At 42.3% G+C, this 23,255-nt stretch overlaps 1 long non-coding RNA gene across 1 annotated transcript in view; it reads right to left on the bottom strand.

Annotated features, from left to right (window-relative positions):
• LOC139767765 (uncharacterized) overlaps positions 1-23,255 on the bottom strand; it is a 66,972-nt gene that overhangs the window by 43,340 nt on the left and 377 nt on the right. The window contains exon 2 of the long non-coding RNA XR_011717220.1: positions 22,942-22,988. This is a non-coding gene — a long non-coding RNA (uncharacterized lncRNA). The remainder of the gene's footprint in view (positions 1-22,941; positions 22,989-23,255) is intronic.

A 23,255-nucleotide genomic window follows, 5' to 3' on the forward strand; every position in this document is an offset into this window, starting at 1 on the left:
TGTCGTCTCGCGACGACGACGGCGGCGGCGAAGAGAGAAGCCGTATGTTCAGCCGCTGAAAAACGGCACGAAACACATGCTGCCGCTTCTCCAACGCTCCCTTCCTCCTTCCATGCCATCGGTATTATACGAGCTCGTGGGCGGTGGCAGAATTTTTCTTATGGGATAAACGCACGAACGATCGCGGAATTTTTCTTACAGAGAATTCGTCTCTCTTTCTTGCTCTGACTTATTCTTCCAAAGGTACACGCATACTTCTCGAAAACGTTTCGACTTAAAAGTGTCGACGATATTTTCGCGATCGTATACGAAGGTTCTTAGTACCAATTACACGGAGACATTTGTCCAATGGATATACCTCTAACTGAAAACATCCACTGAATGTGCTGCATGGAACGCAGCCAGATCGACACTTAACAGCTATCACGCGCTTCGAAAATGTACGAACAGCACTTGCGGAATACTTGATGCGTGCTGCGAGAGTCGGAAGGTACCGGTCGGCAGATGCGAGCGTGAATTTCGAGAAGTCGTAAATCGCGTATTGTTCAGGTCTTCTGTATCTCCCAACGTAAATGCGTCGCCGATTGTCATCGACCGATCGACGATAGGCAGATAGAGCGACACGGTGCAGTGCGGGAATTTCTCGTTAGGGACTCGAGCATCGCGATCAACATGGGCCCGATCGTGCTTAATCGTCGTCTCGCTGAAATTCGTTTCTCGTGGTACTCGAAAATCGAGTGCCGGCGCAAACGAACAGCGGGAAACGCTCGCGCTCGTAGGAGGTCGATCGATCTCTCGCGCGTGCATTCGAACGTTTAATCGGCACGCAGCATTGTGCGCGCACAATCGGCCGTGGTGCTGCGTTCTCGAGAGCCGCGCGCGCAATGAAAAAGCCCTCGACTATCGGTCCCGATTATCTTCCCTGTCCATCTAATGTCTTTCTCCTCGTGTCCCGCTCACAATACGGTCGTTAAACAGAATGAAATAGCGCGAGCGTGCATGTTTTTTTCTTCGAAAAAACTTCATTCTCTCATCGATATGTGCGCTGAATGCACGACGCCGTATTATGTTTCTGAATACACACGTCTATAACTTGCGTCGCAAAAATATTTAATTAGTTTCCTATTTTAAAGCTTGAGTGTAAGCCGCCGTAGTTTTCCGTAAAAAATATTATCCACTTAGATCTCTCAAGTTCTATCCACTCAAACGATGAGTATATAGCACCAGACATCCAAGATGGAAATCGGCGACGACAGGTTACTTGCGTTAGAGACGTCATAAATAATACCGCGTGATATGGGACAACACACACGCACACACACGCACACACACACACACACACACACACACACACACACAACACGGTGTCGGAATACATTAAAAGAGGAAAAGTTGAAGGAGCATATTAAGCGCGAAGAATGGCGAAGTCGGCTTTGTCTCTTTTAAACTTTAGCGATCGATCTTCACGTCAACCCGAAGGGTTCCACGCACCTTTTTCAACCCTTCGGGAATCGGGGCTCGTCTTGAAAGAATGCTATTAACTGGCGTTAAGTTCATTCGAGCAGTTCTTCCGACGCGATCGACCAGCTGACCTCGAGCTGTCAAGTGCTTGCGCGACAGGCACCCTAATTGTTTCTAATTAGCGACCCGGTCATTAATATAATCGTCTTAATAACTCGCGCATAATAATTATCTTCGACTGCCGAACCCATTAATCTTGAAGACGACGCGACGTCGCGGTAGGTTCGAGTCGTCAGGCAGAATTTCTAAAACGAGCAAGACGACCGTCGCCTAGCAGCCGCGTTGCCATCTCTGTTAATGTCACTAATAATGTGTCATCCGAATAGCCGGACGGAATCCCTCCAGTCTTATCTATATCACGCGCATATTCTCGTTATATATCGAATAATCACGCGCAATGCGCGGCTTCGGCAGTACGCAGTAATAAATACATTGCAGCCGTGCAAAGGCTTAACGAGGCTCGCATCGCGTGTTTCGAAATTACCGAGCTAAAGACTCGTAACGATTATGCGATAAGAAATGTAGTTAGAGCAAATTTATGGCTGCACGCAGAAAATACATAATTACGTAAAATAGAATCTCCACGTCGAGATGATCGGTGAGTTCTGGCCGGTTTCACTAATGACAATGACTGTTTTTATTACGTCACGCATGTTTCAGTTCATAGAGCGGATAGTTAAAAAATAAAATAATTTCTGCGATACATATCGCTAATTAAAGCGACACATATGACCGCTATATATAATCGAGATATAATTTGACAATGCGCTAATTGTGCGATTACTCTCTCTTACGCGGTATATATTTTTCGTTTAAGAGTACTTCTCGAAACTAACTGCATAGTTAGTTCTCTCTCGAGCTGTAAAAGAGGGCCGACAGGTAGAAAACCGCTCGAGAGATCTAGACCAAAAATCATCGAGGATCTTTTTTCAAGGAAACGGACGGTCCCTGCTCGTTGAGCCACGACAATGAGGTTTCCTCGCGCGCTTCATGCCGGGACGTGATTTTCTGCGTTTCTTGTAGCCGGTTTACCCCGCATTCGTTCGACCGACCGGTCATGGCCCTCCCCCACGGACGTGAGATCCGAATGAATAACTTGAATGGCATCCTATGTCGGAAGGACTGGCTCTTTCTTTCGGTCCTCGATCCTTTTCACCAAGGCATCCTACGGAGAACCGAGCATGGAAAGAAAGAAGAAAAGAGAGAGAGAGGAAGAAAGAAAGAGAGAGAAAAAGACAGAGAGGGAGAAAGAGGTGCCTTGAATGGCCCATCTCAAGGGTCTTGAGTTTCAATGCATCGTCCGATCTTGCGGCAGAAACGAGCGGGTACAAGCTGAAGAACGACGAAAGGAGGGAAGGGAGCAATAAAAAATCAAGCGAAAGAGATCTGAGACTGACAGGCCCGTCGGGGATTCGTCAACCGAGATATGATTCCGTCCGCTCGCCAATTTCGATGCGCGGTAACGCGTCACCTCGAACAGTTCCGCACATGCTCGGCATGTGGAAAAAAATCTAACCCACATTCCACTCGAGTTCTCTGCTTGACAAAATTTTCTCTCTATTTCTCTGCTATTCCATATTTAACTTGATTTATTTTAAAAAGGTGCAAACTATATTTCGAAAATTTCGTCGGAATAAATATGCCACGTGAGAGGAGAAATGCTGATTCCAGATTAAATTAATGTAGAATATTATGTAAAATATTACCTTCAATAAAGAATATTCATATTTTCAAACGTTTGAAATAATAATATTGTGTATTGGAAATAATAAATGTATGTAATGTAAAATATTACGTGAAATATTATTCTTTCAAGGAATCGATATTTCACATCGTATATCGTTAATGACGGCAAAAAGATGGTTTAATTATCTGCAATACGTTTTCCACGATTCGAGGAGACCTTTCTAATGGGGCGTACCCATGACGTCGTTGCAAGCCACGTTTTCGAGGCGATGGCGCATTTAGCCTCGCGAGAGAAGCAAAAAGACCATGCGTTTACATACACGCGCACATACATATGACCGTCCAACAAGCTTAGGGAACGTACGGTTATGGGTTTACGCAGCATATACGGCACAACGGCGATAGACGTAATTTTCATCGTCGGCTCATCACGGTAATGGGAGAAACTACATAAGGCCGGGTGAGAAGAAAAAAAGCAAAAAGGCAGAAGGAAAACGTCGGAAAGCGCGGGGATTCTGCGGAAAGGGAAGAGCGAACGAGGGCTCCGAAACAACACAAGGCAGGCCACGTGGCCATTCTGCCCCTTCTCGGTCTCTTCTCTTTTTCCTTCCTCTCGCGATCTCCCATTCTCCCTCTCACCAGCACGAACGTCGGACCACGCACACGAAGATAAGAAGCCATGCGTCAGTGAGGAAACACATGAGTCCCTGTCATCTGGCCAGCAAGTGGTCGAGACGCGACTCTAGAAGAGTTTACTAGGCGACCCGCGCGTACGTCATAAGCGAGAGAGTTGTTTTTGGAACACGACTCGACCAGGCGCACGGTACCGCGCGCACAGCCTCCAGAGAGTTCCGTGAGTCGAATTTTTCCGAGTTGCCGAGAAGTGGATACTTGGAGAGAAGCGATTGCGCGGATGGTCCCTCGGGAAACGAACATTCTTTCCATTTTTTTTCTCCCTCCGAACTGGAACGCCACGATGCTACTCGCGTTCGCATTTTCTAGGCCCATTTAACTAGGGGAACGTGTTATTGCTCCTACTTTCCTGGTCGACATAAGAGATCATTTGTAATATTTATTTATATAATCTGTATCCTACTCAATCTCTGTTTGGGAGAAATCGTCGAGATGATGACCGACGAATAATTTCAAGAAGGCTTGAGGAAAAGTCGACGGGATTTTCATCAAGGAACTCTCATTTAAGAGAAAGTGCGTGCGATTTCTGGGACACTGTGCCCATCATCATTTTTCATGCATTCGATGTCCGTATTGCACCTTTCGCAGGACGCGACGCCACGTGTTAAGAAATATATTATTAGCGTTTCGTTGACCGCCGTGTTACGTGCATGTGGACGCACGTGCGTGTGAGCGATGCACACATGTGGAGCACAAGCGGGTACGGTGGATATTAGTCAGCCAGCGAAGACGGGGGCGAGCGCCCAGTGGAACGGAGAAAGAGGGCAAGGGGCAAAGGAAGATGGAGATTGTAGAGAAAGAGAGAGAGAGAGAGAGAGAGAGAGAGAACGAAAGAGACCGTACAACTCCACGCGAGAGATGGCAGCTTCATAATTGCTTTTAGCTGCGTAGTATGTGCCACTGTCAGCTGTTCCCTTATTACGATGATACACTCCCGCCCGCGTCTTCCTCTCTCGCTGTGTTATGTGTGCCACTCCGTCTTCGTCGCCATGATAAACCTGTGCACGAACCCGCCGCTTCCGGAGGGGGGGGGGGGAGGATACAATGCATACGAATCCGCAAACATCATCACCAGAGACGGAGAGACTATCGACAAACACGCCGGAGGCCCCGGGGGAATCGGGCGCGCACTACATCTATTAGGGGGACAAGTTTTTTTTTCCGGTAGATAAATCCTGGTGGCAATGTGTCGTTTCGAGTAAGACTGCGTTATTTTTCCTCCCCGTGTACCGTTGACTGGCTGAATAATGAAATAGTAGGCTATCTCAACAGTTTAGATCTACGGATACGGTTCGAAGGCAAAAGTAACAGTTTCTATTTTCGGTCCCAAGTGAATTAGCGGCTCACTATAATATGGAGTACTGAATTACTTTAAATCAAAATAATTAACAAATTCACGCACTTCAACTTTTTTACAAGGTTGTCATTAAAACGCCAGTAAATCTTATTACTATCTAATTAGATGGTACCGTATTATAACAAAAGTAACAGTTTCTATTTTCGGTCCCAAGTGAATTAGAGGCTCATTATAATATAGACTACTGAATTACTTCAAATCAAAATAATTAACAATTTCACGCACTTCAACTTATTTTCAAGGTTGTCATTAAAACGCCAGTAAATCTTATTACCAGCTAATTAGATGGTACCGTATTATAACATAGAAGTATTAGAACATAGAATAAATTAGATTATCTATAATTTTAAAATAGGAAGCGTGTTCTTCATCTGTTTCCTGGTTATAATTAAAAATTAATAAACCCTCCGTAGCAGAACATAATAATCATCACAATAGTAATATCTCTACAGAAAGATATATTTTCCATAAATATATTTTCCCTCCCGAAAAAGCAATATCTCATCCACTCGAACTCATCTTCTGCTATTGGATTCGATAGATTCCTTTATCGAGAAAATAATTGACTGATTAAGGTTCCATATAATAAGGAACTGCCAAAAACGATGAATCAATACAGTTTTTGATAGGTGTCGCATAAAAATCATTAGAACAAACGAGGTGGGAAAGAAACTACTACTATATTAATACTATTATTGATAACAATAAGTTGACTAATCTATTAAGCAATTTTAATATTATATTAATCTCAGCAAATAATATTAATTTTTTAGATTAAATGCGAATTATTTTTTGTCGCGTTTTTTCTGAATCAATAGGGGAAAAGAATAAAATTTTCTGGTTATTTTGGCTCTTAGCAGATATCACGTATTTTTTCTGCCTTCAGGCAAGATCGCTAACAACATCATGTGCCCTTTGACACGTGCATTATGTTTCTCCGAGTCCGAAAAAAATTGGAGTAGGGATCGACGAGTCCGAAAAGACGACCCTCGGCCACCCTTTAATCTTCGTTAAAACGAGCTACACGATCGTCCCTCCATCTAAACTGAGAACCCGCGAGAAGCTTGATTAATCGTCCGGCTAATTGAGGAATAAGTAGTTTTGCATTCGCCGCTTGCACGATGACTAAACCTTGGCTCATTTTGCGGGGAATAATCGCGGGGGCGTGAACAAGGCTCAAGAACCGTGATAATAAGAAAATGAAGAACGTGCTTAATGATCTTAACGATGCCGCTTTGGCACGAACGGAGTTTCCCATGAAGGACGAAAGGTGTCGGTTGACGCGACACGTGTGCTCACCGACGTCGCCACGTGGCGACCCTCGAAGGGATGCTAATACACGTGACCTCGTCATTGTATCGGCACTGGAGCGAAAGGTCGACGTGATTTCAAGGGTGGTCTCGTCAGCGGTCTCGAAATTCGTATCCAAAGTCGAAAGTATATCTATGGTCACCATTCTAGATTAAAGCGGGGAGCACACACTTCTGCACAACGCATAATACGTAAGCATAAGAAAACTGATTGGTCTATTTCCTTATGCACATGTGTATGGACCAATCAATTTTCTTATGATTACGCATTATGCGTTGTGCAGAAGTGTGTGCTCCCCGCTTAAGTCCCGCGTTGAATCTATATAGACTCAAGTGACAATTGTGATCTTACAAAAAGATATTCATTTTAGAACAATTGTCTCTAAGTCTAACGTAACAATATTCTAATCTTAATTAACGATTTATTACTGTCCATAAAAAATTCTATAATACATATCATATGGTTTAAATTATCCCAGCTAATGTTAATTGACTCAATTAACGGTTCTCACAAACTAACAATTGTATTAAAATAATTCAATATTGTAATTCTTATGTTACACTCTCATAAGTACAATCGTATTACATTTATGTTACTCAATACGAATAAATTCATTATAAACAATCTATTTTTATAAATTTTTATAAATATATCATTACAAAACAGTATAAAATTCTCCAATTAATTTATCCAACATAATCTGTTCCGAATATAATAAATTCCAGAATGTTATCATATAAATACAGACGAGCATTTATCGCGAGTGCATTCTGCGTTAGTTTCTCTCCGCGCGTTACGATTCGAGGTAGCATTTAATATTCCAGCGAACCAGTTCGACCGTCGCGACACGGCCGATAAGTCGGCGGGTTAAAAAATTTGTCAAGCGTCACGATCACGATCAAGGGGCGTACAAAACGCGACGATTCGTGTAGTCATGTCGGAGCATTTTTGTACCGAGGACACGAGCGATTTCGAACGACACGATCTTTACGTGGCGCGCCCATACGTCGCCTTTACGCGTCGAGACTCTCAGGCCCCGCGAGATAAATCGCTATATGTACGAGCGATCGTTGAATAATAGTCAGTCCGATTCAATCTGTCACTCGTTAACCACCTCCTAACTATGATAAATGAGTACCTCGAAACGGTACAACGTGCAACGATACACATAGTCCCGGTATCTTCTTTGCATATCTGCTCATCGATCCGTCCATCCGATCGCCACGATCTAGCCGATCGTTACTGGCGCGCTGATCGATGTAAAACAGACAACGAACGCTTAATAATGCCCGCCTTTTTGTATCGCTTTAATGCCTTGAAGTATAGATCAATGCACAGTTGCGCAAGCGACATTCGAAAAAAGTTCAAGAGCTCGGATTTATATTTCTAATGACCGTAATAAAACTGCAATTTAATTTAAAAGACTAAACGAGAGAAATACGTCAAGAAAAGCGCAAGTGTCAAGAAGTATTGAAAAGAATGTCAGTTGTATGTTAAATGAGATATTCTAATGATTTACTTAGATTTTCTACTCGACTGTGCGCTATCAACTTTACTTCTTCATGCTTGACTGAAATACACAAGTATTATTTCTGAGACGACTGTTACTCCGATGAAGACGGAATATGAGTTTAATTATCGGAACGAGAATTTTAATGGATCGCTTATACGTGTTCAAATATTACGTAAATATTTGTAGCTTCAAAGACTTCACAGACTCTAGCGAAATTGGATTCAATCAGATTCAAGAAATTCAATATTAATCTTCTCGACTTTACACACTGGAAGTTAATAAAATGTTGATATTTGCAAAGATCTTATTATAGATAATCCGAGATAGCGTGAGATCTCCGCGAGCTGAAATTCAAGATTGATACTCATATTCGCTACTGCTACACTCTTGAGTGCTGCAAAGATAACCGTATTAGCGAAGATTTTTCACGAACGTTCACCGATCCGTATCGCGACTAGAAACGGATACCTACTTCGTGCCTCGGCCGGCCGAGGATCGCCGCATCTCCTTCGTTTCAAAATCCACTCTCGGATTTATAACTCACACTATATTCGAGCGCGCGGAATCGCGACGCGAACCATGGAGAATTACATCCCTCGGCAATAACGACGCGAGGGGGCCCCGATTTACGGATAGCGAAATATCAAGAGCCCAGGCGTGTTCGCGCCGGGGCCGCGCTTGATTTATTCCCGGTAACCTTATAAATCATCGGCTCATCGCAATCGGCATCGAGTCATCTCCTTCGCTGGCCCGCGTATCCTTCGTTTTCGTATTTTGCACCGCCGACGCGCGCCTTTCTCTCAACGCGAACCAAATGTCAGAGGCCCCGCTCCGCGAAGACGCGATTTGACAGGCAAGTTTTGATGAATTAGGGTAAACTATGCATTTAGTGCAAGTAATCTTTGGCGTGAATATAGCCGATGTTTTGTTGCAAATAATATTTAAACGCGAGATCCTGTATAGAACGATAATCATACAAAGTAACATACTCATCATGTTTTTGCAAAACGAGGATATATATTATGTTACTTCTTGTTCTTGTTTACAATATAATTATAAATTGAAGCATTTATTGGAATTAGTAATTGATGATTTTGTCATCTTCAAAAAAATTTATTTCCATTATTAATTTTTAATTAATCACGTTAGAAACTTAAAACTTGATGTTATGACTTGAAAAGATGTGACAAGAAGCTCGTCTTGATTTTACAAAGAATTGAATTATCCAACAACATTCCTTGAACCAGCTATTCACATTTGTCCTATCGTCAGAATCTCTGTCAGCGAGACGTGTTGATCCTCGAAGATGCCAATCAGTTTCGTAGACTAACACCGATAGATCACCGGAGCGACACGTTGGTCATTCTAGTTCCGTGACAGTTAACGCGAAGAAGACCCTCTCTCGTCAGGTTGCGCCGTGAAAGGACATATACTTATCTACGAGGCACATCGCATTAGGTAGCCTCGAGGGATTCGTCCTCGAGCATGTGAGATATCCCGACCTCTCGACTATCCTTCTTTGCTTAGAGATGAATAAAATTGCCCTTTAAAGCAAATTCACCGGGAGCGGGGCGGCGCCGCGCCGCGCATTCGTCACAACCCTTGTCAGCCCTTTCAGATCCACCCTTATCGAAGTGGAACAACGTTCGATAACCGAATACGTTTGAACCGAAACGCGTCTACCGTATCCCCGAGTTCTGAGATTTCCATGGAGGGATCGCACCGTGATGACGGTTCTCAATCTTTAAAGCACATTTCATATATATCTCCTTATATTTCTCGTTGTAGCAGATAAAGTCTACAACAATCTATAACAAACTCAAATTTTAATGTTCGTGGATCTCATACTTGGTTAATTATTGTCATCAAAATTAAATGGCCTTGAGATTGAACTCCGTTGGCTTTTACTTCTATTCCCTGCATTTACGTTTCAGTCATTTATTATGAAACTTATGTTGGTTTCTATAAGCGAATGAAAATAGCGACTTTAATCCCTCACGTTGTTCCGATTAGATTTGTGATCTCCCTTTCACGCAAATCGAGGAACAGAGACGTTTGACGTGGTCGGTACAAGCAAAATGTCCGTGTTTTTCTCCAAGAGGACATCGTTCTGCCACCGGTAGCGGCAAGACCACGCGCGCATCGCGAAGGGCCTTAGCATACAATGGCGAGAGAAGGAGACCCGCCGCGTTGGTAAAGAGCATACGGCAGTAACTTTACTCGCCCGTACACAACCCAACACCGAAATATAATATACACGCGATACATAATGCAAAAGGTGAGCGCGCGCGTACAACGATCCGTTACGCAGATATAGATGGATAGATAAATCAATTTATTACGCTGTGAGATATCTCCTTACGATCGCGCGCGGTAAATCGCGTAAATATGTAGAATGTTAAGTAGCATAAGCAGCGCGAGAAACATTGCAATCGATAATCGTGCGTAACGTGAGATTAGCTGTCCAATCGGAAAATACGCACGATAATCTCTCGCGCATTGGAGGAATTTCTTTTTCCTCAAAGTGCAACGTGAAATAACCCTGTATGATTCTCCGAAGCAATTGATAGTATATACTTCTAAAGTTTCAATCCCGGAACGTGAGTAAATTTTATTCATCTGCTATACATCGCTGATTTCATCGAACAGTTATTACTGTTTCCAAAGAGTACATTAACATTTAAATGACTGAAACTCGTAACATTTTTTTTAAAGCGATGTAAACGAACTTTAAGAACTGACGAAACTTTACGATTGACCTATGTAAAATCAAGATGGTCGTTCGCTTTTCCACGTAGTTACCTGAAGACGGAAGATGCAAACGAGACACCGAACGCGCGACGGAGAGTCTTACGATCGCTTATAGGGTATCTCTCGCGAGTATAGTATATCTTCGATAAACGCATAATTAGCAGAATTTTATAATCGCGCGTAAAGTCACGGTATCCGCTTCGCGTCGGCTTCGGGAGGTAAATTATTCCCAGGCAGCGACATAAATGCGGCCGTTCAGACTCCGCGTTCGCGGAGCGTATCGCGCCGCGAATAAGGCAACGAAGAGAACCGCGGGGTGTCGAAAGTCCAGCTATATCCTCGCGAACGTTCGTTTCTGCACGCTCCCGCTATCTGATTGCAGGCTGGTTTCGCGGCGGAAGCCGTTCTCCAGGCCTTCTTCTTCTTCGACGCTGAAACGGGCGAACGGGGAAGATACGTGCCTCCGAGACGAGTTATCATCGAGATTTATGCCCGGCCCCGTCGAGCTTTGCGTTTACCCGCCCCGGTGTCTAATGAAGCGATCGCTACACTCGCCCCGGTTCGCAGGCTTCCGAGCTCGTGCGTTTATAACGTGACTTCAATTAACAAAACAGACAAACCGCGCGCTATCTCTAATATTGATCTTTATGAGATAACTGTATCTATGTAAATTATTATAAGATAGACTGCTAGCCTAAAGCTGGGACAGCTGTGCGGAAAAATTCATTCATAATTATTATTCCAAAGAGATCTAAAAATGATTGTCATAAGTAAATTGATTTATCATAAAAATTCTGATTTCTAACTACAGAAACTGTTAACTGTAATATTTGAAGTGCAGCTTGTGGATTTAGTTCGTGCCTTTATCAACCTTAATTTATTATAAAAGTTCTCCCATTCTTAATTACACGCAAAAGCTATGCTTCTGATTGACATTCAAAGTTTAACTTGTTAATTAAGAGGGCTTCTTTATATTAACTCGCTTTATACTTTTTTATCTTAGGCAAGTTCGTCGGGTTCTTTGCACCGAGCTTCGTTGAGAGCTATTCACGTCTATTTCTGTCAGTAACAGCGAGATTTTCTCACCATTTTCTTCGGCGACGAGGACCGCGCAAGGACGGATCTCATCGCTCGACAGATCTTGAAAGCTCGCTCGATTTTACGTTCTAACGACCACGTGTTACGCTCTTCCCGACATAGAACGATATACAACCACACGTTAAAATAGAACGCCGCGGTTTCTCTGATGCTTGATTACAAAACGCTGGGTTATCGAAAGAAACAACCATTTTGAATTCTAATTCTAGGAAGAATTAAATTCTAAGAAGAATCTTTACTATACGCTTTTTTCGCGCTTTTGTAAGAAATAAACGTTCTCTTTGTAACATAACACAATGCAATGCAACTTTGCAAGATAGAAGTAAAGTAAAAATTATTCATTCGACAATTCATTATTACCTAAATTTTTACTTGCGAGTTAACTTGGCGAATTTGCAAGACTGTCATTCGGGATGTATCTTTGAATATCACGAATGAAAACGTAGCTCGTCAGTATTCGATCGACTTGCGGATGGAATGCCGAGAATACCTGCTAAGAACCCGCGGATAGGCGGAATACAGAAAAGAACGGCGAGAAGAAGCGCGGAGGAGACGCGGCGGCGAGGCGAGGTCGTCATTGCCGATGCATGGGTTGCGCTGCGATCGCCTCCCATAACGCATCAATCTCGCGCCGGAGATCCCTCGGGAGCCCGAGCACGACGCCCTGTCCGAAGATCCGCCGCGCTCATCCGTCACGGCCGGCACTCCCGAATACACACGTACGCGATGCTTATACGGACAGAGGGAAAAAGAGAGAAAGGCAGGGAGAGGTAACACTGGCGACGATCGTGCGTGCCCACGTACGTGCGTGCGAGATTCGTATTATTCGCATACACGATACCTGTATTACGAGAGGGAAGCAATGTACACACGCCGCGCCGGTATCGTGTGACACCGTATACAGAGAGTGGATCGACAAAAGACCTCCTGTTCTTCTACGTTGTTTGGGTGTCATTGGGGGAGAAATGCGGCGGGCTAATAAGAGCCCTAAGGGTAATGAGTAATATAGGGCTGGGATTTTTCATTGTCATAGCTGAAAGCGTGTCAATGTAGATTTTCGAAATTTCGTTATAATTAAGCAGCTAAGTAGCTATCGAATATACTGTGCAATTTTTTTGTATTTGTTACTCGTATAGAATCTTATTCGTTTCTACTAATATGCTGAAAATTATTTACTAAATATTAGTACTAAAAAAAGTACATATAAAAAGGAAATTTAAATATGCAATTTTGCATCTATTTCTATCATCTATTTTCTGCGATATGTTACGGAGCTTTCATAAATTCGCGCAACGTTTCTCAGGCAGACAGATGCAATTAAATTATTTTGTCGAGAAGAGAATAATATCGAATAAACTTAAACTTTAAATGTAAACAATACGCTATTTCTCGACTGGCATAATTCTCTTTATCATTATCTTTCGCCAAATTATATTTATTAAACGCATCTACAGTTGTGAGACTCTGTGAAGGCAATTGCATGACGATGGATAACTCATTATTGGAAACTCATTATTTTATTTGCCAGACTTTTGTTCCTGTTTATTTCTGTACTTTCTAAATTATATACATATAAGAAAAACAATAAAAACATTATTAGGAATTTTTATATAATTACAATTAAAGATTTGGAATGACAATTGTCAGTTAAATCGACAATTTTGAAACATTAATAATCGGACATTAAATAATCAAGCATTGGATGATTTTAGAGTATTCTTGTTGAGAAAAAAGAAAACGAATCCTATATCTGATTATATTGTGGATCGATATATGGGAATCACTTTAATAGATTGCAAATAATTCAGTTAAAAGAAAAGAATCCTTCCCATTACACGTATTTCCTTCGCTCCATTCGTCCGTTGTTCTGTCTTACTATTTCTCGACGCGGACAGCGATTACGAATTCTTACGCCGGGCAAACTTACGACAATGTCGCGTACGGACGAGTCGATCTACCTCCGATCTCGGATTTTTCTTCAATTAGGGAAAGGATCGGCTCCTCTCTCGAGAGACTTCTGCAAGACGAGTATCGCGCGTACGAAGCGAAACCATTAACGAGATTTTAACATCCGTTAAGAGTACACGAAGGATATAGTCAGGGCCGGCTTTTTACTCTTCCTCTTTCCAAGCGAATACATTTTTGTGACCACCAGTCTCTACAATACATTTTTACTCGCTTAATGTCTTTTATCTTTATCTTTATTTTATTATTAATCAATACATTAATCACGAAATTACTCGATTTAAGCTAGAGTATTAAACGAGCTGCAATTCAATTTCACAAAGTCAATTTTGTCTCGTCATTTCCTTGATCTATTATTTATATTATAATTAAATACAATGGTAAAGCATTTTATCAAAAAGAAAACTGTTATTAATAATGGACCAATGGTCCACAGATCTAGTTACAACTCTCGGAATTGCAACCGAGGCGTCGTCGTTTTGCTGATTTTCAAAGCCGGCCCTGTATATCGTCGCTGCCGGACTGCGTGTTGGCCGATTCGTCGATCCATCCTCTCCTTTCCAGAAATATACGTATCGCGATATTCCGTGCTCAAACACTGTTTCTCTCTTTCTCTCTCCTATGAGCGGCGATGCATCGACTCCGCCTTGCTCGCGTACGTTCTTTGCATACTTGCGAAACGCGCTGTTATCACGTTTGTTTTAATAACTCCGTCCATGCATTCGATTCGTCGATGTTTCCGGCTGCGAGGCGAGAGCACCGTCGGGATAAAAAACGGACCCTGGGTTTGCGATATCTCCTGATCGCTGTCACGTCTGCGCCCAACTGTACTCCTAAACCCGAGGCCCTTCCTCGCCCTCATCCCACCCCTTTCCCCTTTGTCCTTCTTTTCTCTCTTCGTCGTAGCCCGAGCCACGTCGATCTCGATTTTGTCTCTCTTTGCCGTATCTTGCATCCCACGGATCACAGTTACGAGTCCTATCTCGTGGCCTTCTCGACGAGCCCTGACTCGTACGAAATAGCAGAAGCTCCAGTGGTGGACGCCTCGGAATACTAATTCGCGTGCCAAAGTATCGCGAAGTCGCAAATCTCGATCAGTCCGAAAAAATTTACGTAGTACGATATTCAGGACGTTCCAGTACACCTATTTTAATAGTATATCCTTGAATCAATCCGAAATCGGTCTAATTAGTATAATCCAGATGTCGACGCAATTTATATCGAAATTATGATTTTTTTGTCTACATAAAAAAATAAATCTTACGTAATACAATTTTCTTAAATATAGCGGATAGATCATGTACAGAATATAAATTACGTCCATCCTATGAATTATAAGGCTTAATATTTCTCACGGTTACTTCTCGATTCACCTATGGTAATATATGACGATCTAGATTAATCGCGCACCGATTCAGCATGTTAATACTTTATACGCGTGTACAATCGCACGGACTTTCGCCGGTTACGCAAGTCGTAAACGCAGCACGTGTGCCAACATTTTGTAGGAAGTACTTCATGGGCCGGCTCTCGTAAGCTGTAAAACGTTGCACGCGCGAGTTAGGCGACCATCTAAAATAACAAACCGCACGCTGGGGAAAGTGTAGCGCGAACGGGGCGTTTGTTAAAATTAAAACTCCCAGATTAATTTACCACACCCCGCTATCCCTTCTTTTCTACGCCTCCTTCCCGCGAGAACCGGGATTTGATAATATCAAGGGCGATCCGTGAGCGGAATAGCCAAGTGGACGCCAGTTTCGTTAGGTCTGTGTCTCGTGTAATAAAAGTCGCCCCTTCTCTCGTTATCTACGATGCCACGGAAAATTCGGGCCATTAGGTATGTGCGGACTACGTGACGATGATGGCGACGAGGTACCACGAACTAAAGGAGAAAAATTTCATCTCGATTACGGCGCCGACGCTAAATTGGTACATTCAAACGGCGATGGCATCGATTCATGGGAAAACACGTGCATTGTTTTCCACGTGCGTGATTCACGACGCAATTCTGTCGCGCGCAATCGTCGCAGACACGTGCCGGATTTACGTAAGCGAGTTAGTGTTATAAATTCACCCTAAAAATATCTACATACAGCAGCAGGACAGTAATGAGGACAGCGAAGTCAGCGATAAAATTCAAATAGTCTTGGTTTTCCTTTACAGAAAACAATTAAAATTAATTTCTTAAAATTATACATTTTGTTGGATGTAATCAATAATGTAATTTTCGTGTCAACACGCCGCGTTAATTTGCAAATAACTTAAACTGGGATCTTTATCTTCTAATTTAATATAGAATCCATCAAAGTTATCCATTTTGTTTTTGCTATTCTCGCACCGCGCCTACAAGCTCGCCCCGAGACGATTTAATTCCATCTCGCGCTCAGCGTGTTTCGTTTAATCGGGGAGCGTTCCTTTTTACGTATCATCGTCCTTGTCCCTGACAAATGTCGGCTGTAGCCTCTTAGTTACGAGAGAAACGACAAATTTCAAAAGGGAGTGCTAAGTATCTGACTGGGGAAAACCGTCGCCGTGAACGATGGGCCGGGACTAGGAGGAGTCCCCGGTGATTCAATTCGATACAATCGGGAGTAGATCTCCACACTTTCGTAATATATTGCATTCGTGACCCTATGTCGGCGACACCCTGCACCCCATCCCATTCGTCACCTCATTAACACGCGCGATTTTGTAATCAAATCAAACATTTCGATAGCAAACATTTAGTAATTAAGTGATTAATTCGATAATTATTCGTTCCCGAATGATATGTAGATATACATCACTTTAACGTATCTGCCAATACCAGGTTTCTAATATCTCTCGATGATCTTTTTTTAATCAAAGACGAGCACTGTGAGACCGCGCGATTTCATGCAGATTATTAGGCCGTCCTGAAAGGATTCATGACGATCTATCTAAGTGTAGTAGAAACCCAAATTTGTTATATAAAACAAGTTTGTCGAGAAAATTGACGGAGAGCGCTTTGCCTATTTAAAAGATAAAGTCTATTCATTAAATGTTTTAGCCTGATTATGCAATTGTGAGATAAAATATACATCACAAACAGTATGATGTTATCGTAATTTAAATCAATTTAGTCACTCTGATCGTTTTTATTACCTACAAAATGTTAATGTTTGCATCTGCCTGAGCTCTGCATTAATATTGAAATGCCAAAGACACACGTGGAACTTTTCGTTCAAATCGACCGCGACGTCGGTATAAACTATCATCGTTTGAACCTAGCTTATCGCATTTGGAATAGCAACTCTCTCGGGTATCGCAGAAATCACGATATCACCGCGATTTCTTTCGCGTATGGATATGTACATAGTAGATACGTACATAGTGTCTCAAATGCGGTATTCAACATTCGCTCGCGCGCTCTCTCTTTCTCTCCCTCTCTCTCTCTGTCTCTGTCTCTCTATTCACGATATTTACATCGGCGTCCGTGGTACATCCGAGCGAGGTAAATTTGGGTGCAACAACCCGAAGTTATTATCGTGTCGGCTGAGCGTTGATCCCCATTTTTCAAAGTACCTACAGAGCTCGCCCGACCCCTCACGGCCTTTCAAAGGCTTCCCGAGGCTTAACGAGGGTAAAAGGTAAAATAAACAAGCCCGCGCAAAAGCCAGGTTCTCTCTCTTTTTCTCTCTCTCTCTTTCTCTCTCTCTCTCTCTCTCTTTTTTCTTTCTGTCTTTGTGTTAAACGCACTGGCGTATGCGTCGATACCGATACCTGCCCGGCTATCTGGCATATAGGGCGCATGTGCATCCGTGTGACGAGCATGAAGGCACTTAGCTGATTGCCCGGAAATTGATCAGGAAAATTGGACGAACGGTGGAGCGAGTCACAAGCGGGAAACCTTTTTTTGTTGCCGGAAAACACATTTTGCTATGATTTTTTCGGCGTAACGCAGAAAAACGTCGTTGTTATTTGATGCACTTGCGTCTATGACTATTTTCGCGTTTTCACATCGAACACGACCTGCTTCGTTTTTATATATCGGAAACCGGTTTGTACTGCTTTCTTAACAATTCGATAAATGTTGAGAATTGCGTTATATAAGCCAAACATTCAAAATATATTAAATTTAACAAAGTCGAAGAGTTATGATTAAATTAATAGATTTTAATCGGTCTTTTTCTTCACAATCATTTCAGTATATTCTTATGTGAGGAGTAACGTTGGAGTAATACAAAAGATTCGAAAATACACACACCCATAACTAACGTTAACATTAAGCAACCCTGACCAATTCATATCTATACTTATCTATAATACGAGATCGGCGAAAGCGGATTTCGCGGTATCAAAGAAATTGACGCGCACTAGTCACGGGGTTTCCAGTTTAATTCTCATATCCCGCCCTTTTTTCTTTCCCGGTACATAGCGTGGCATCTCGGCATGCGTTCATCCTATTTTACGGTAGCGCATTCAGCTGCGCGTTTTCTTATTGCGTTCGCTGGCTGTCGATCGGCGTTTCGAATAAAATGTCAGAGCCAGAAACGATTTTTTCCCCTCTCCTTCTTTCTCTCTGCTTTAAACCAAAAGGGGCACGCGTATATACGCCGGAAAGAGGATTTTCGGCGGAGGGACGAAAGGAGGAGGGGCGAGAAAGACAGCAAATCAGATTTGCCGTCTGGGAAAATGTTGTACCGGATTAGGTTCCTACCACGCGCCCAGCGGGGAATCCGATTCTCATCGAAAGTGTATTTCGCGGTATCGGCCCGACTCGTCGAATATCCTTCTCGCGAATCCACGTGGCGAACAGTCACTTTTAATTTTCTGTGCGATGCGAGAAACGAAAAGTGCGCGTTTGCTATACTTTCAGCTATACTCCTCTTTCTTTTTCTATTTAATTTCTACTCCTCAATAATACAAGTTGCTAAACTCGTCATATGTTTTAGTTATAAATAAAATACTGATATTATAAATAATGTCAGTTACTCGGAAGTATTCAATCGCATGAGTCTTAATCGTGAAAATTTTTGAAGATAAATTGGCAGAATAAAATTGAACGCTCTAAAACGACGCGTGTCTGACAAGTGTTCACGGTTTCTAGGTGCTTTTAGCAATAAGACGGATTCCTGTACTAATGCAGGAACCCTCGGACCCACGCTATGGATTAGGGTCATGTTCCGACCACGTCAGCATTTCCGTACATCACGCACACGCCTTAGCGCGTCGAATTTCTCATGAGCCCGAGCGAAATTGGACCTGATTCCAAGATGATACACGTATCGAAAATTCCGTTCCCCGTATGTGATTTATTTGCGACTATCATCATCTCCGAATTGAATTCTTTTCGTGACAACTAACGATTATACTATTCAATATTGCTTCTATTTACAAAACAGTGCACCGATCTATTTGTTACGTCTGCATTATCCCGAATGGAGATGCTAGCGACAACGGGACGTTCTCTTGACAACAATCGCACCCTCTCCGTTAATAAAAAGAGACACTATCCTTCACGGTGCACGAGCGCCATTCACGAGGACCGATTTATTCGCGTTTCCACTACCTAAGGCCGGTTTTAAACCTTTGTGCACCCATCCAAGATAAAATATAGGACCGTAACTAAGGATTTTCTTACCTGAGGCAAAAACTGAAATAGCCCACCTCTCATTTTTCATTATATCTCATCCAACTTAGTAAATTTTTAACAATTAATATATCTGTTGCATAGAGAAATAATTATAAGAAATAATTAAAATAAATAAGAAATAACAGACATTATTCTTCTAGCTAGTTATTTAAACAGCACTACTTTTAATCTTTCAACTCTAAAGAGTCTATTTTCTTGTTCACCATCTGACGCTAACCCCGATGATCGTTTATCAGGGCCCTTCTGTACTTTTCAAGCGAATGCCAACTCGAGTGGCACGCTGACTTCTATGTTCATCGACGTGTACCGGGAGGGCACGAACATATATCGGGTGCGAGTGCGTGCCGGAAAGTGGGTCGATTGCCAGCGCGAGGAGAAACCCGGGCGAGGTGGACGGGCGCCATCAAGGGAGGGAAAGTAAATTTCCGCCTCGATTGGCGTCTGCGACGAGTGAATTTCGTTCCCGAAAATCCGGAGGGTTGCAGGCAGCCCTTATACCGCGCCTCCCTCGCTCTCGCTCGTCCCGGAACCCCTCTCCCCCGTCATCCCGCGGCGCGCCTTTCATAAGCTGTAATTCATAACCCCACGTTTGACCGCAGCATCCCCCGTGTACGTTATTTATTCTGGGTGCAACTCGTATTTTTTCGGCCGTTTTATCGGGTATCTCTCGATTTATGTCCGCCGACCGCCTGGACCCTAAATACCGCGTGTGTCGCACGGGTCCGCCGTGCCCACGAATTCATTGATATTCCGCGCAGAATCGTCGTCCGCGCCATTGCAATGTCGGCCTAATGAATTTAACCGTCGTGCCGATGCCCTCTTACCGGTCGGAACCACTTTGGTTCTTTATTCACCTTCTTCTTTTCCTCCGTCGTCTGCGATTTTCTCTCTCTTACTTCTTTCTCTATATCTCGGTTTCTTTTCCTTCGCCACGACCGCGCGACAAACCAGCCGCGTACCGTGTGAATTCTTAAATTTACAATCCGCCGCGTAATTAAATCTATCCCGTGGTACTCGACTTTAAATCTTCGATAAAAAAAATCGTTCATTATTTAGAGAAACGTTCATTCTTTAAAAGAAACTAATTGCAAGACTGACGCATCGAGGATCAAGATCCGAAATTTTATACGAAAAACTAAACTTGAGATATTAGACATATAATTTATATTTATTTAAATAAGTAAATTATATATTTATGCAAAATTATAATATACCCTAATAAAAACCAGCTTCTCTGGTATCATATACAAATTGCTTTCCTAATTAATTCATTTTTCACATAAATGACAAGTAAAATGATAAAGCAAAAACAATATTTTAATTATTATTCAATTCTAGAATTCTAAGAATCAGCGACCATTAACTTTTATAAAATATTTTCGATTACAGCGTAAACGGCATCGATTCACGATTTAATTTATGATCAAACACGAAAACCGACAATAAGCTTTCTAGAGGAAGACCTAGAGCGAACCCTGTTTATACGCGAACACTGCGGCGTGAAAAAGTGTCCCCTTCAATAGCGTCTTGAAACGCTTGAAAACACAATTGTCCGTGATTTCAATCCAGAGTGATTATCTGCCCGATGTTTTGTCGGGATGAGGACACAATGCCACCCGTTGCACAAGCATCCACGGAGGGGGAACGAGTAGAGGCAAGGAACAGTAACGCAACCCCAATTTTTTTTTCGTACTCTCCATATTTTTTTGCGCCTGCACTAAGGCAGGTGGAACCGGCGAAGCGTAACGGGGATTCCCCGGGTGCAGCTAATAACGATTCAGCTTCCTCCGCCTCCCCCGAGTCGATGAGAACGCGTGGTAGATTCTCGGCGTAGGTAGGTACATCACGCCCGGATGAAGCTTTTCGAAGCCGTCGCACCATACGAACGGGTTTTTAATTTCGAAACCCCCCGGCTTCGGGGCGCGCGAGTCCGAACCCCGACAGACGAATAACCGGATATTAAACGTACGCGTACGTCCGAATGGAAATGGACGGGTTCGATTTATCCCGATTAGATTAACACCCGAATACCGGCACGCGGATTAAACAGTGTACGCTGGCTTGAAATTGAAGCTACGCGCCTCTCGCTTAAATTAGACCCCAAAAAATTTGCATCTTACAACAAGATAATAAAAGAGCTAATTATATGTACTTTGGTTGTTTAAAAAATGTCTGCTTTCGGATGTTATTGGATATAATTGATATTTTACATAAAAATTATAAATAAGATGAAATTGTCTAACAAAACATTCTATTATTTTGTTCTTTCATATAAATTCAAGTTTTGTGAATTTTGTGAATAGAAATCTTATATAAATCTAAAGTTATTCGAATTCTCGTAATGCGGGAGCTATTCCTGAACACATATATCAATATAAAGAGGTGCACACACACACATAACTATTTCCTGATTTTCTGTAAGTCACATCTCATATACGATCGTTCATCCAGCTTTATATCAACGATCCCTCGCTACTCTCGTTATAATCGTCAAAGTTATTCGCACCCTAAAGACTACGGGAAAAGGAGATCAAGGCGGAGATATTCGCGTTAACGCGGCTAATTTTCTCTCTGCGACCCACGATTCGTCCATCCATCCATCGGACCTCGTATTAACGATGTACCGCACGTTCGTTGATCGTCTGACCGTTCGCGGTCGGCGATCGATGGTTTGGATTTGGGCCAGGATGACGCGGAGAGTGCCAGGAGAGCTCTCTTGCGCGGTCATGGCTTTTCGGCGGCAGGCAGGCACAGGCAGGCAGGATGGCAGAGATTGCCGGAGCGAAATTGAGGTCGTGCCACTGGCCGTAAACCTCTGAAACGCCGCCACCGGCCGCGCCATTCGGTCAATTATTCGCTTCGAATTACGGCCCTCCAATTGCGCGAGAGTTATAAGAGCAGACCGGCTGCTACTCCCATCCCGATATATACCGAGCCCGCGCGGCGAACTATACAGTCGATTGGCAGCTCGTTTATGATAACGGCCGGACGACACCCGGCAGTCACGTTTCGATCCCGCCAATCCCGATCGCGAGAAAGATTTTCGTGCCCACCCTTAATCAATATAAAAATATAGATTTTACAATGTACACACTGTATTTATGCAAACTTCGCTTAAAAATCGATTATTCTTGAGAGAATCAATCGTCTCATTTCTATTACATAAATGTCATTCTATATTTCTTTATATGCATTTTACACTAACATAGCATCAGTACTAAATTGCTGTTAAGTATTAAATAAATGTCAGTTGATGTAAGTTTCTTATAAAATTAGATTTAGAGAATAGATATGATAGATATTCTAGCCTATACACATGCACATTCTAAGATTTGTAATGTGTTATATTTATCTGTAATATAATTTTATATTTCTAATACACTTTTCATAAATCCATTATCTTAAATTAAAATAAAATATAATTTGACTCACCGACACGCCACGTCGAAGTAAATTATGTTGCAAAACTGGGTATTGAACTGTAACACACAAAAATATCCAAATTATAACAGCGATCGAAATAATTCATATTTTTAAAAAATTACCGTCGCGCTCTTTAAATTTTTTATTAGTCTTTAAATAGATATTTAATAAAACAAAAAAATGATCTAACTTTGAAAATAATCATTTTCTTGTAATAAACCTTTTTTACAATTTCATAGATAAATATCTCTTTTTATTTCTCATTTATAAATCATTCGAACCAACGATTAAAACGAATGAGAGAATAACTGATTCATACTACA

The sequence above is a fragment of the Temnothorax nylanderi genome, unplaced genomic scaffold (genome assembly GCF_030848795.1).
Source record: "Temnothorax nylanderi isolate EJ_2023f unplaced genomic scaffold, tnyl_v1.0 TNYL_tig0012_pilon, whole genome shotgun sequence".
Lineage (NCBI taxonomy): Eukaryota > Metazoa > Arthropoda > Insecta > Hymenoptera > Formicidae > Temnothorax > Temnothorax nylanderi.